At 45.0% G+C, this 12,295-nt stretch overlaps 1 long non-coding RNA gene across 4 annotated transcripts in view; it reads left to right on the forward strand.

Moving 5' to 3' along the window:
* LOC135983513 (uncharacterized) overlaps window positions 1-12,295 on the forward strand; it is a 371,844-nt gene that overhangs the window by 94,806 nt on the left and 264,743 nt on the right. For all 4 annotated transcript variants that reach the window (XR_010601189.1, XR_010601191.1, XR_010601192.1 and 1 more), the window contains exon 2: window positions 10,474-10,548. This is a non-coding gene — a long non-coding RNA (uncharacterized LOC135983513). The remainder of the gene's footprint in view (window positions 1-10,473; window positions 10,549-12,295) is intronic.

Genomic DNA, 12,295 nt, shown 5'->3' on the forward strand with positions numbered 1-12,295 from the left:
CGCTGCGCACCCCCAGAATGTTCCTCTGTGCCCTCCTAAGGGGGCAAGCCCTACAGTTTGGGAACCATTGCCTTAAAGGGTGTCTTTGAGCTTAGCACTTTCTAACCTCAGACCTCTGTAAGGTATCACAAACTGAGTATCAAGAAACTCAGACACGCAAAATCACTGGTGACTTTTGCCCAATAGGATTTCATTCTCTAGTCAGTTATTTCCATAGGTGTGCTGTACAATCATATAACATCCCATAATGAAGATAAAATTCTCTCCTCAATCCTACAGCATCACTCCCCACCCCCAAAAAACTATAGGAAAGTGAGTACGTTATATATGATTTTTTCCATAAGGGGATTACAGAGCTTGTTATGTTCAGTTCTTGTTTGCATTTCAGAACTATGTCAAGTCTGGCCAGCTTTCCTTCTGAGTGCATGCACTCTTTGTAATTCAGCATTTCTTTGATGTTGGTTTTTCCCAGTGCCTTGAACTGAAGTAAAGCTTCATGAAACCAATATGCAAGAGAGAATGAATATCTGAATAAATACACAGCACTTAATATTAGCAGCTTGCATCCAAAGAGCTCACAACACTTCATAAAGGATAAGTAGTTTTATTCCATTTTACAGATGAGGAAACTGAGGCACGGAGAGTCCATGGCAGAGCGAGAAGTAGGACACAGGCCTCCTGCCTTGCTGTCAAGTGCTCTAACTGCTGGACAACACTGTCTGCCGTATTCAGAAGTTTCCATGATCATATAGGCTAGATGGTGAAATACTCATTCACACTGAGTAGAAACTTGCTCCTCAAGTATATTTGTTTATTTCAGTGGGACTAACTGAGGACTAAAAACAGTGTTCGGTGTGAGTAAAGATGATACAAGCTGGCCCATAATAACATGCCAAAATGTTATGGCGGATAATCATATTAAAACTGGAATTGTTTAAATTCCAAATGTATTCTGAAGACCACCAGCCAGCACACGGTCGGTAATCATTTCCTCTCCAACAACACTGGCTCCATGGAACTTTTATTGTCAAGTTAGCTGAACTAATTATATGGGTGAACAAGGGCTGCTGAGCATGCCCAGGGAGGCAGGGTATTTACTGCACCTCATTCGGGATGTTTATTCCCCATTTTCAAGGGACGTCTATTTCCTCTAAGAATTCTTACTTGGCATAGATTCCCTGGGCTACGTTCCACCCTCACACGCTTGCATGGTTGCAGAGATGTAACAGAGGGACAGGATTTGGGATTGGATGGATGTCACTGAAGGCAGACTGTGGCTCCTAGAATGTATAAGCAGCAGCCTGTCATGAAGCATCAGTTGGCTGAGCATTTATTAATGGTCACGACATATAGGAGAGCGAGATTTCACACTATCAGTCACTAACAGTGATGGAGGTTGAGGCATATATAAGAAGCTTACAATGGTAGGAAAGGATTGTGTGTTTTCCCTCCCCCTTCCTCCCCAACATCAACAGACAGCAATTTTATTCACTTCGTGGTTGAAAAATTGACCTAGATTTTCAACTCTGCCATTGAATTGTTTACAAAAGCATCTATAGAGGGAGTTTACTCAGTAATGTTACTAAAATGGAGCAGCATGGATACATGTAGTGGAGAACGGCAATGCAATATCAAAGATATTTTAATCACTGCATCTGATTATAATGAGGAGTAAACCGTTAAGGAAAAGGTTTGAACAGTGTCTTAAATATGCTAGAACAATGAGTAATTCACAATCCGATAGGAAGCTGCTGTTGCTTATACAATCTATAGATCAGCAGACCGGGAAAGCAGCACCCACTTGAATATCTGACATACCAAGAAAAAGCTCCTACGGGGAGACACCAGCGCCATTCAGAAGGGCACATCAGATATTTCCACAGAGAACACTGCAGAGCACAGAAACTTACTTCTTACAATCTGCAAGGTTTTTCTGAGCAGCTGATATGCTACATGTTCCTCTCTGCAAGGCAAGGATTTCAGCCTCAGTGAAGGGGCAGAAAGTAGGATGTAAGATGTGGATGCAAGAGCAACTCTGGGCTCAGCTGCACAGATTCTGATTCAGACATACACAGCCAAGTTCCCTTTGTGTGCCTTCCAGGCTCCCCTTCCAGCTCGGTGCATGTGTAGCCTGAGCTCTAGATTATGTATTAAATATATTGATTACCTAAGAATTTCCAGGTATTACTTTGAGGGTTCACAGGTTCTTGCCCCAAAATCAGGCCCACTATTAAAATTACTATATAGCTGGGAACCCCGATGTGCATGGTTGCACACTCACACTATAGGAACTCTTCTCTATTTCCAAATAGCAGCCATATACTCTCACCGTCTCTTGCTGGATGACTTGAAATATTAGCCATTATCTTCCTCATCACCATTCCCTTCCTCTTCATTACCAGTGGCCATCATTCTGGCCTCTTCCAATGGCTACATCTCTCTCTCCTACTGCCCAGAGTTTGGGATGCAACTTTAATAATATGTTATGCTGACACCACTATAACTAACGCATAGTGGTTTTCCCCCATTTCCTTGTTTATAGTTCCTTACCCTTCTTCTTCTATAGGTTATTATTGATACGGGTATCTACCATTTCAGCTCATGATCATATCCGTCATCTCTTGCTTAAGTGGATTTTACTTCCACATTCTTTGCGGTAGCAGTTACTGGAACATTCTATCTCCTACTATTGAGCAAGCTTTCCTTAGTTCCTAAAATCTAAAGGTAACCATTGATCTATGCCAAGGTTACGGCCTTAACCACACTTATGCTAGCCTATACTTCAGCTAATATCTTACAGGATATAGTATACTGTAGGTTCCTTATGTTACAGATGTATATAATGAAAGCAGCTAAATATAATGATGGCAAAGCATACAGATGAGGTTAATGCTGCAAGGACTTGCAATGCTACTCTGAGCAATTCGCCACACACTTTACTTCCCCTTTTCATGGAAGCCTCACTCATAGGGACACGTCCCAGATCTGCTCTAGATATCTCAGGTACTTATCTGCCCCTCAGCTTACCATAATATTTGAGCACTCTACAATCATAAATGTATTTATCCTCATAGCTCCCTTGGCAGCTAGGGCACTGTTAATATCTCCATTTGCAGATGGGCAACTGGGGGACAGAGAAATAAAGTGACTTATTCAAGGGGTAACAGGAAGCATGGCAGAGCAGGGAATTGAACCCAGGTATCTCAAAAACAAGGCTAACACTCTAACCCAGTGGTCCCCAAACATTTTCAGTTACGCCCACCCCTGACCCAGTCTGCGCCCCACCCAGGAGTCGCGGTTGGGGTTGGGAGAAAAGCCAGAGCCACAGTCAGGAGCTGGAATGGAGCTGCCCGTAGCTAGGAGCGGGGCTGCAGTCGGGGCTAGAGCCGGGGGCCGTGGTTGGGAGCAGGACCTGTGGCTGGGGCCGCAGCTAGGAGTGGGTCTAGGAGTGGGTCCAGGGGTGGAGGCAGGGCTGGGACCAGCGGCGGGGCCTGAAGTGGAGCAGAGGGCAGAGTGGGGCTTGGTGGGCTCCCTCTCTACCCCCTGTGGGTGATGGCCTGCCCCCCAATCTTCCTCCATGCCCCCTAGGGGGGCACACCTCACAGTTTGGGGGCCACTCCTTTAACCACTGGGCAATCATTCTGTGTAAAACTGCTCCTTTCTGTACACTAGGTAACCTCGATAAGAAAGGGGGTTACCACCAAAGGGTGTCGTAAGAGAAAGTGTAGCGATGAAATGGTAATTAACCACTCTGGTAATTAACCACTCTTTTTATATCTTATATGACTTTTCTGTATATTCAAATTCAGCACTTGAATGGTGGCCTTTTTTCTTCCAATTATCATGCATACGAGGACTGGTTAGACTCACATTTTACCAGTATACAATAATATATAGTATGTTACGATAACTTTCTGTGTTATAACTAACAATTGGTCCTTTAATTCTGGTCAAATGTGCGAATGCTATTTACTGGGAGGAAAATTTCAGGATGGACTCTTAACATGCAAGGTTCTGAATCAGTAAAAGGCAAGAAGTATATTTCCAAACAGTTAGTAAAAGTTTCAGCCACAGCTGATTGGTGGATTTATTTTTTCTAACTGGTCTAATAAAAATATCTTCCCTCATTTCCCCCCCCCCTTTTTTTTTCTTGCTCCAACCTAGGTCAGGAAGCGCTTTCCCTCTAAATTAAGGGACAGCATTTCTTACACTTGAAAATGCCCATTTTATTATTTTTAGTTTTAGAGATTTTCACTTGTTAACGTTATTAATCTGGTGCACAGCACTGAAGTAGCTGTAGTGTCAGAAGCAGCCAGGGTCAAATATTGAAGACGAGTTTAAAAGAGTGAGATGTGCTGTCAAAGAATCGTAGATACTAGGAAAAAAGGGATGATAGAAATTAAAGATGGAAAAGACCTTGACCTTGTGAGCCGTATAGGGCAGTGGTTCTCAACCAGTGGTATGCATACCCCAGGGGTACAGAGAGGTCTTCCAGGGGTACATCAACTCATTAAGATGTTTGTCTAGTGTGGCAAGGCACCTTCTCGGTCTCACCAGCCTCTGCTGCTTTTAGCCTTGCTGAGACAGGCTTGGGTAAAACAGTCCCCCTTGGTTGCACAGGGGAAGTCCTTTCCTTCTTTCCACCAGTCTTTTGGGCTTGCTTTTCTCCCTTATGGGAGGGAATGCAACCTACCCCCCTGGTGAGGCCTGCTGTCTCACTGCTCCTAACCTACTGGCAGCATGATACCTTCTCTCTCTCCCCCTCTTCTCCCAACAGGGGAGGGTTTAAAAAGATCTCAGGCCGCCCTTAGTTGGAATCAGCTGATCCTAATTGACCTCAGGTAACTCCCTCTCAGCTGATCCTAATTGATTCTCTGATGACCCCTTCTCAGTTGATAGGGAGGAGGGCCTTTTAACCTTCTGGGACTGTTTTCTACCCCCCTCCCCTCCTCCTTGCAGCCGTCTGTCCTGAGGCCTGGTCTACACTGGGGGGGGAGGGGTCGACCTAAGATACGCAACTTCAGCTACGAGAATAGCATAGCTGAAGTCGACGTATCTTAGGTCGACTTACCTCACGTCGTCATGCCGCGGGCTCGACTGCCACCGCTACCCTGTCGACTCCGCTTCCGCCTCTCGCCACGGTGGAGTACAGGAGTCGATGGCAGAGCGATCGGGGATCGATCACTACCCGCCGATCCAGCAGGTAGTGTAGATGGACCCTGAGTTTATCACACTAGTTATACAACAGGCAACATAAAAAGCACTAGCAAAGTCAGCATAATCTAAAATTTCATCGGACTATGACTTGTTTATACTGCTCTACATTTCAGTGTATATTATATAAGTATAATATTATATTTCAATTGATTTATTCTATAATTATATGGTAAAAATGAGAAAATAAGCTATTTTTCAGTAATTGTGCTATGACACTTTTGTATTTTTGTCGGATTTTTGTAAACAAGTAGTGTTTAAGTGAGGTGATACTTGGGTAAACACAAGCCAAATCAGAGTCCTGAAAGGGGTACAATAGTCTGGAAAGGTTGAGAGCCACTGAGCTAGGGCTTGATTCTCTCACTCACTCTTGTTTAAGTCAGGAGTAATTTTACTGAAGTCAGGGGTGAAGTGAGAGGAGAATCAGGCATTCCCTACAATATATTTACTAGTGCTTTGACTTATCCAATGTTCAGTTGATATAGAATAGCCATTATGTTACGTTGGCAATTTTTCCTGCTCTTCCATACTAGCTTTTCAGACTCTTCTCATGTATTCATCTTCCTTCCACTCTCCTTGCCACAAAGAGATAGGAATGTTCCCACTAGCAGTGGCTAGCCAGGGACAGGGTACAAGGGCAGCAGTCCTACAGGAGGTGGTAGAAGGAAGCATTGCTATAACGTGTTTGCACAGGATAGCATTAGTAATTCTTGATCATCTGTGCTTCAAGGACTTAATTCAGCCAGAGAAGGAGGGTGTGTGAACATCTCTCTCTTTTTATTTTGAATCACTTCAGCTAGACCTAATTTTCATGCTGTTAAGTTGAGGGAAAATGCCATCACAAACCATGGTTCTTGCATGTGATGTAAATATAAAGAATTCTTTTTAAAACCCTTGATTATATAACTGTTTTTGAATGCAATAAACAGACACTGATTTAAAAAAAAGAAATCCAGTTTTTCTGGTTGATGGAAGCAGGATTTATTCTGGTCCCTTTTGCTCTTCCCAGTTCTCCTGATCTTTTGAGCTCCAATGGAAGGCCAGAAGCAGCACGTATGCCTGTCCCCAAAAGTGTGAAGGACAAACTGCAAAACTTCAGTGACAAACATGGCCATTGTAAATTGCAGTTGCTGATTCTTTCAGGCAGTTTGTCGTTTTTTTCATTGTCAGGGCTGGATTACATAGCTCACTGTATCATGCATAAGAGTTGGAAAACAGGGACAGAGCAAGTACTATCCGCCTAGTCTCATAAATCCCCTATGTTAATGATTTTCTTCTCTGTGAACAGCGCTGTTACAAGATAGTGGTGACTCCCTTTAAACGAGTGATGGACTGAATGCATGGTGGTTGGTTTGAGATTAGGATTGAGACTAGAATTCAAGGGTTGGTTCAGATTCCGTGGCTCCAAAATCTCATGAGATTTTAGCTTCTAATGGCACCAACCTAATGAGATTAGCTGACCTTGCACAACTTCTGGAACTGAGCCTGGAAAATTAGGCCCCTTCATGTTTGTGGTCTGACAGGTCACCAAATGTGAAGGAGTAGTTCATCTCTGGGAATTTGAATTAGAACATCAGATCCTCTCCTGTCCTGCAAAAACTCCAAAAATTCCAAGGAGCCCTATCACATATTTAAATATTTATGCTGCACTTGTCACCGCCTGACTGTCACACACAATCACCATGGTGCCTGGCTTGTCTGGAGCCAAGTCAGATTTTTTCCATCTCTCCTTTCTGTTCTTCTACTCTGATTTTATTTTTATTTTTGTGTCATTCATCTTCGCTACCTCATTCCAAGGACAGGCAGAATAATAGGTTATTTGTTTTAAATGTAATTACCCTTATGGTTATGGGAAAGCTTTACTAAATGCAGGTGGGTCTTGCAAGTTGTCTTGCAGACAGATTGGTTTGGTCTTATCTTCTGCTCTTCTGGAAGAGTTTCACGGGTACAGTTAGCCACCCAAATTCCTCTGGGCCTGAGTATTCTTCTTCCTATCATCATTTACGCTAGTACAACGTGAGTATGAAACACTATCCACTCAGAGTGATAGCATTTTACATTCATTGTACTGGTATAAATGACTGACAAGGAGCAGGACAATGAAGAATCAGCCTCTCTCTCCCAGGTCAGGTGCCCTCTAGACCTACTGTCTCCATTGAAAGTTAAATTATCCCTGAGGACTGGGATGACCGTAGGAGACTTAGTCTTGAAAGAGCTTTGATTCAGAGTTCACCTCCACATGCCCCCTCCCCTGTCTCCCCTTTTAAATATTTATCTGAGGAGGAGGATTCAGTTCCTTGAGTGAGTGGAATTTTCTGATTGGTCTAAATTTGTTATATTGTAAATTTTTGTACATTGGTGTGGGGCCACTCTAGCTATAGGCAAACATCTCAGGCTGCAGATTCTGCCTAGGGCAGTAGGGGCGGCCAAGTCAAGCCTGAATGGTTCTGCAACTGTGTGCCAATGTAAAGCTGACAGACCCCAGTCATCGTCGGGCGGGATCAAACCGGGTACCTCAGGAGCTTAAAGCATGAGCCTCTACCACATGAGCTAAAAGCCAACTGACGGTTAGCAAAGGCTGTAGAGCAGACTCATTTTATCTCTCTAAGTGGTCTCGGTGCCACTAGATGGGACACAACATCATACCCAGAAGGTGTGTGGGTTACAGCAGGTCACACCACTTGCTCAGATTTGGCCTGGCCGCCCCTCTGTCATCGCCAATTGGTGGCTGGGCCAAACCTGAGTGGAGCTGCGACCAGAGTCGGTTGGTGAAAATAAAGGCTGAGTCAAGCTGTCAGGCTCTGATCTCCAGTATGTGGGGAGGGGAGGCTTGTGGTGGGGAGGGTTGTTGGAGAGTGAGTTCACCCTGTAGCCACAGGTCCCGCCCCGCAGGGCTGGGCCCAGCTCCCTGCCCCAACACTCACAAATGTGTTGAATGAGGGAGGAGTTAGCTGTCTGATTACCCCAACTAGACAAGATAGGGGCAGGGGGAGAAAAGGTCACCAACCCCACATAACGTTCCAAAGTGAAGCTGGGTGCTGATGCCAGGGCTAAAGGAGTCGGGGACTGAGGTAAGGTGGGGAGGGGTGTTCCTGGGTAAGCCATAGAGAACTGGAGCAATCGAAGAAGGAAGAGGGGTATTGGTGCAGCCAGGAGTTGGGCATTTGGGCTGATCTCTAGGGTAGATGGACTCAGGTGTTGGGGGCAGCAAAAGGCCCTGAGAGGAGTAAGAAGCGGGGAGGGGGCAACTGGGGTGAAGAGAGAGGTTGAGAGGAGGGAAGTGGTTTGTTGATGGTAGGGAATGGGGAAATAGATGAGGTTTTAAGATGGCAGTTATTGGAGAATAGGTCTGGGGGGGATGGTGAGCAATGGCAGGAGAAGGATTGGGGTGAAGATGTGGGATTTTGAAAACGGAGGGAGGGCTTGGCAGGATGATGTTTTATGGGGTGTTTATTTGGGGAGATGGGGGTTGGTGTGGTGGGAAAGTGGGATGGGTGGGGCACTGTGGCAAGAGGAGGCATTGTAGTGTTTGGGTTTCTTTGGGGGGATTGGAGGATTGGGTGTGTTGGGAATGAGGTAGCAGGAGGTGGATGGCTTTAAATGGGGGCTGGTTGGAGATTGAGGGGAAGTGGGTGGGAGGGACAGGTTGGAGGCTATGACTGGGGTTATTTAATCTATGGGGGGTGAAGGGTGGGTGGGGTTGGTGAGGGCTGTGGGAGGGGGTTATATGGAGGTGCATGGTGGGGGGTTGAGGGGAAGTCGGTGGGAGGGATGGGGGCTGGGAGCGCAGGGAGCAGTGCCAGTAACACAGCTGGCTATGGCTGTCTGGCTCCCTCATCCACAGCTCCTTTTCCCTTTTCTCACCTCTTCTCTCCTCCCCTCAGTCTCGCTTGCCCCCTCCATTCCTCCCTAGCTGGCACCAGCCCCAGCTCCGCTCACAGGCACCTCAGAGGGACGGACTCAACCCCTCCCCCCACACCACCACAAACACACACACACATAAGGAATAGGGCTTGCTTGCTTGGTACTGGGATGGACTCTGCCTGGAACACCATATCTCGTCTCACCACCCCCATCAGGCTCCAGGGCCATTCCCTGCTTGTCCTGCTGCTGGCAGTCATATGGCTCAGTGTCGAGCTGGTCCTCGTGCCACTGGAGGTGGGCTTCACTTGCCAAGCTGGGCTGTGCATGCAGGTGGTGGGATGGCTGAGATTTGGGGTAGGGTTGAGCCCCCTCCATCTCTAGCCATCCGCCACCTATGGCAGTGACCCTGTGTGCCAGATCACAATGCCAATTACTCAAATTTGGCCTGACTGCTCATTCCATTCCCCCATTGTGACAGACTGGCACCCAGACCAGGGCTGTGTAAGAGGTGCTGCAGCTTGGTGCTTGGCCCTCCCCCACTCTAGCATTACCACCAAACTATCCGAAGGCTTGCCGTGCTTCTCCAGAAAGTATGTCTCACCTACCACACCCCTGGTTGACAGGACCAGCTCCAGGGTTTTTGCCGCCCCAAGCAGCCCAAAAAAAAAAAAAAAAAGCCACACTTCCGCCACGACTCTACCGCCGCCACTTCTTCGGCGGCATTTGGCTGCAGGTTCTTCCCTCCGAGAGGGAGTGAGGGACCTGCTGCCAAATTGCCGTGGAAGAGCCGGACGTGCCGCCCCCTTCCATGTGCCGCCCCAAGCACCAGCTTGCTAGGCTGTTGCCTGGAGCCGGCCCTGCTGGTTGAGAATCACTTTTGTAGGAGAGGGGAGGCACAGTGAAGTTTTGCCTAGAGCAGACTATCTTGAGAGGCCTTTGATATAGGGACTGTTTATTCAGTGCCTAACATAGTGGGGTCCTGGGCCACTCCTGGGGCACCTAGGCACTGTGCTAATACAAATAATAATAATTCAAACAATTGTAATAATAATTTTGTGGGTGTGGGTATGTACATATAAAAGCATCTGCCCAATTTGTATAATTTCTTTTTAAAGGGGGGAAGAAATCCTTCTCTACAAATCAAACAAAGAAAAATTGCACAGACTAAAACAGAAAACAAGTACATTTCTAACAAAATAACTCCATGGCACATGTGACTGTGGTCTGTGCATAAGTAATATGATCTTAAAATGTTCCTATAATGATGTGGGTTTTTCTGTTTTGTTTTTTCTGAATTGGATGTGGACATTTGTCATGGATTTTAACTTTAATATGGTATAAAATGAACTGTATCTTTAAAATTTCAATATTTTTTTATGTTTTTTTCCTTCCTAGGATGGATACATTTCATCACACTGACATATGGTTTGCTCTGTGCTTCTTGGACACTGAAGAAAACCTGTAATTAAGGTAAAGAAATGACTGACTCTTTAATTTTTGTATAATATTGGGGTCTCCAGCTTTTTGTGATGGAAGATATGATGCTTGCGGTTACCGTTTTGTGCTCATTTTCTTAGGCTATGTCATGCTTCATTTAGAAACTGGAGGCAATTGTTTGAATTCTGAATGCTATAAAGACTCTGGTTACAGCATCTTATTTTGACATAATAGCCCCTGTGGCCCGTCTTGGCTTTGTTTGAGAAGTGGAGGCCTAGACCCTTAAAATTCTACCAGCCCTCTAGGAAGGGATTGTATTTTTTTTTTTTCTGCAGCAGATGTGTGTTATTTCAATGGAATTCATCCTGAAGGAATTTTAAGGCCCCAGGATCCAGGTAGAGATTTTGAACACTCCACAATGTTGGGTAAAAATTTGAAAAGTACCTACATGACATAGTACACTAATTCCCATTAAAAGTCATTGTGATTTAGGTGACTTGGGAGCCAAAGTCCCATTGATTTTTCAATGGGACTTAAGCTCGTAAGTGACTAAGGAGCTTTTGAAAATTTTACTCATAAGAGTAATTTTAGGACTGGTTTGGGGATTAATATATTTCTTAACCAAGGTGCATTTTCTGAAATGTATTGGCATTGCATAGGTAATACCTGTGGTTCAAAGTGAAAATATGCACTTAATTCAGCAGTGAGAGGGTCATAAGTGTAAGGATATAGGCTGGGATTTTCAAAGGCTCTTAACTATAAGGAGTTAAGTGCCCAAATACCAGTGAAATTCAATGGGAGTTGAGTACCTAACTCCCTTAAGCTCTTTTGGAAATCCCAACCGTAAGCAACACTGAATAAAGTAGGGTGCTTAAATTTAAGTTAAACATAGATTCAAATCCAGTTCCGAGAACTAAACAAGCTGTTCTGCATTACATATTGAGTTTACCACCAGTATGTACAGCCTGGGGCTACTTTACCCTAAAAATCTAACCAGACTATGTGCTGAAGAAATCACAATGCACTGCTACACTTGAGTAAGATAATAACAGAGTAAGAGGCTGGGACAGAGTCTCCATAGAGATCTTCCAGTGATTAGCTTCTTGCTTCTCTCTTCCTTGGCAAATCCTTCAAGCACTGTTCTCATCAGATGTGCAATAAGATTGAAGTTCAGCATCTAGCACGGTGCCACCAGCTTCTAGTGCTATGTATGGTTTGTGATTAAGCCAGTGATTCTGTTTATTTTACACAATCATGGATATTAAGGGAGAGTCAGTGTAATATACTGGTTTAAGTGTGATTTTTGTTGGCCCACAGAGAAAATGAGATGTATGGCTATTGCCAGGTGCGAGAGCTCTCCTATATCTCTTCTTATAGGCCTGCATTGTTGTAGTTGAACGAGTAAGGGTTCTAACCCAGGCTTCCCAGGTGTTTGTGTCTATAGGATTCATTTAGTAATTGTGTAGGTTGTCTGCAACATGTGGATTTGATACAGGAGTGCTGCTATATATGGCATTCCTTCACTGGAATTCCCAGCAGCAGGGGACCGTGGGAATCTGACATGGTGGTCCTCAGCTAGTGAACGGGCAATAGTACATAATGCACTGTGCCATGCTAGTTTTATACGTCCCTCAGTTAAGGTATTCTTTCATGGAATATTCTATTCAATGCCTCAGACCCTATTGCCAGGAAACCCAAATGCTTGACTAGATTTCCTGATGTTCAGGTTAGGGATACCTGGTTCAGCATTCACAAATTAGCCTTCCCAGCTCTGAGGTTG

Source organism: Chrysemys picta, chromosome 1 (genome assembly GCF_011386835.1).
Source record: "Chrysemys picta bellii isolate R12L10 chromosome 1, ASM1138683v2, whole genome shotgun sequence".
NCBI classification, from domain to species: domain Eukaryota; kingdom Metazoa; phylum Chordata; order Testudines; family Emydidae; genus Chrysemys; species Chrysemys picta.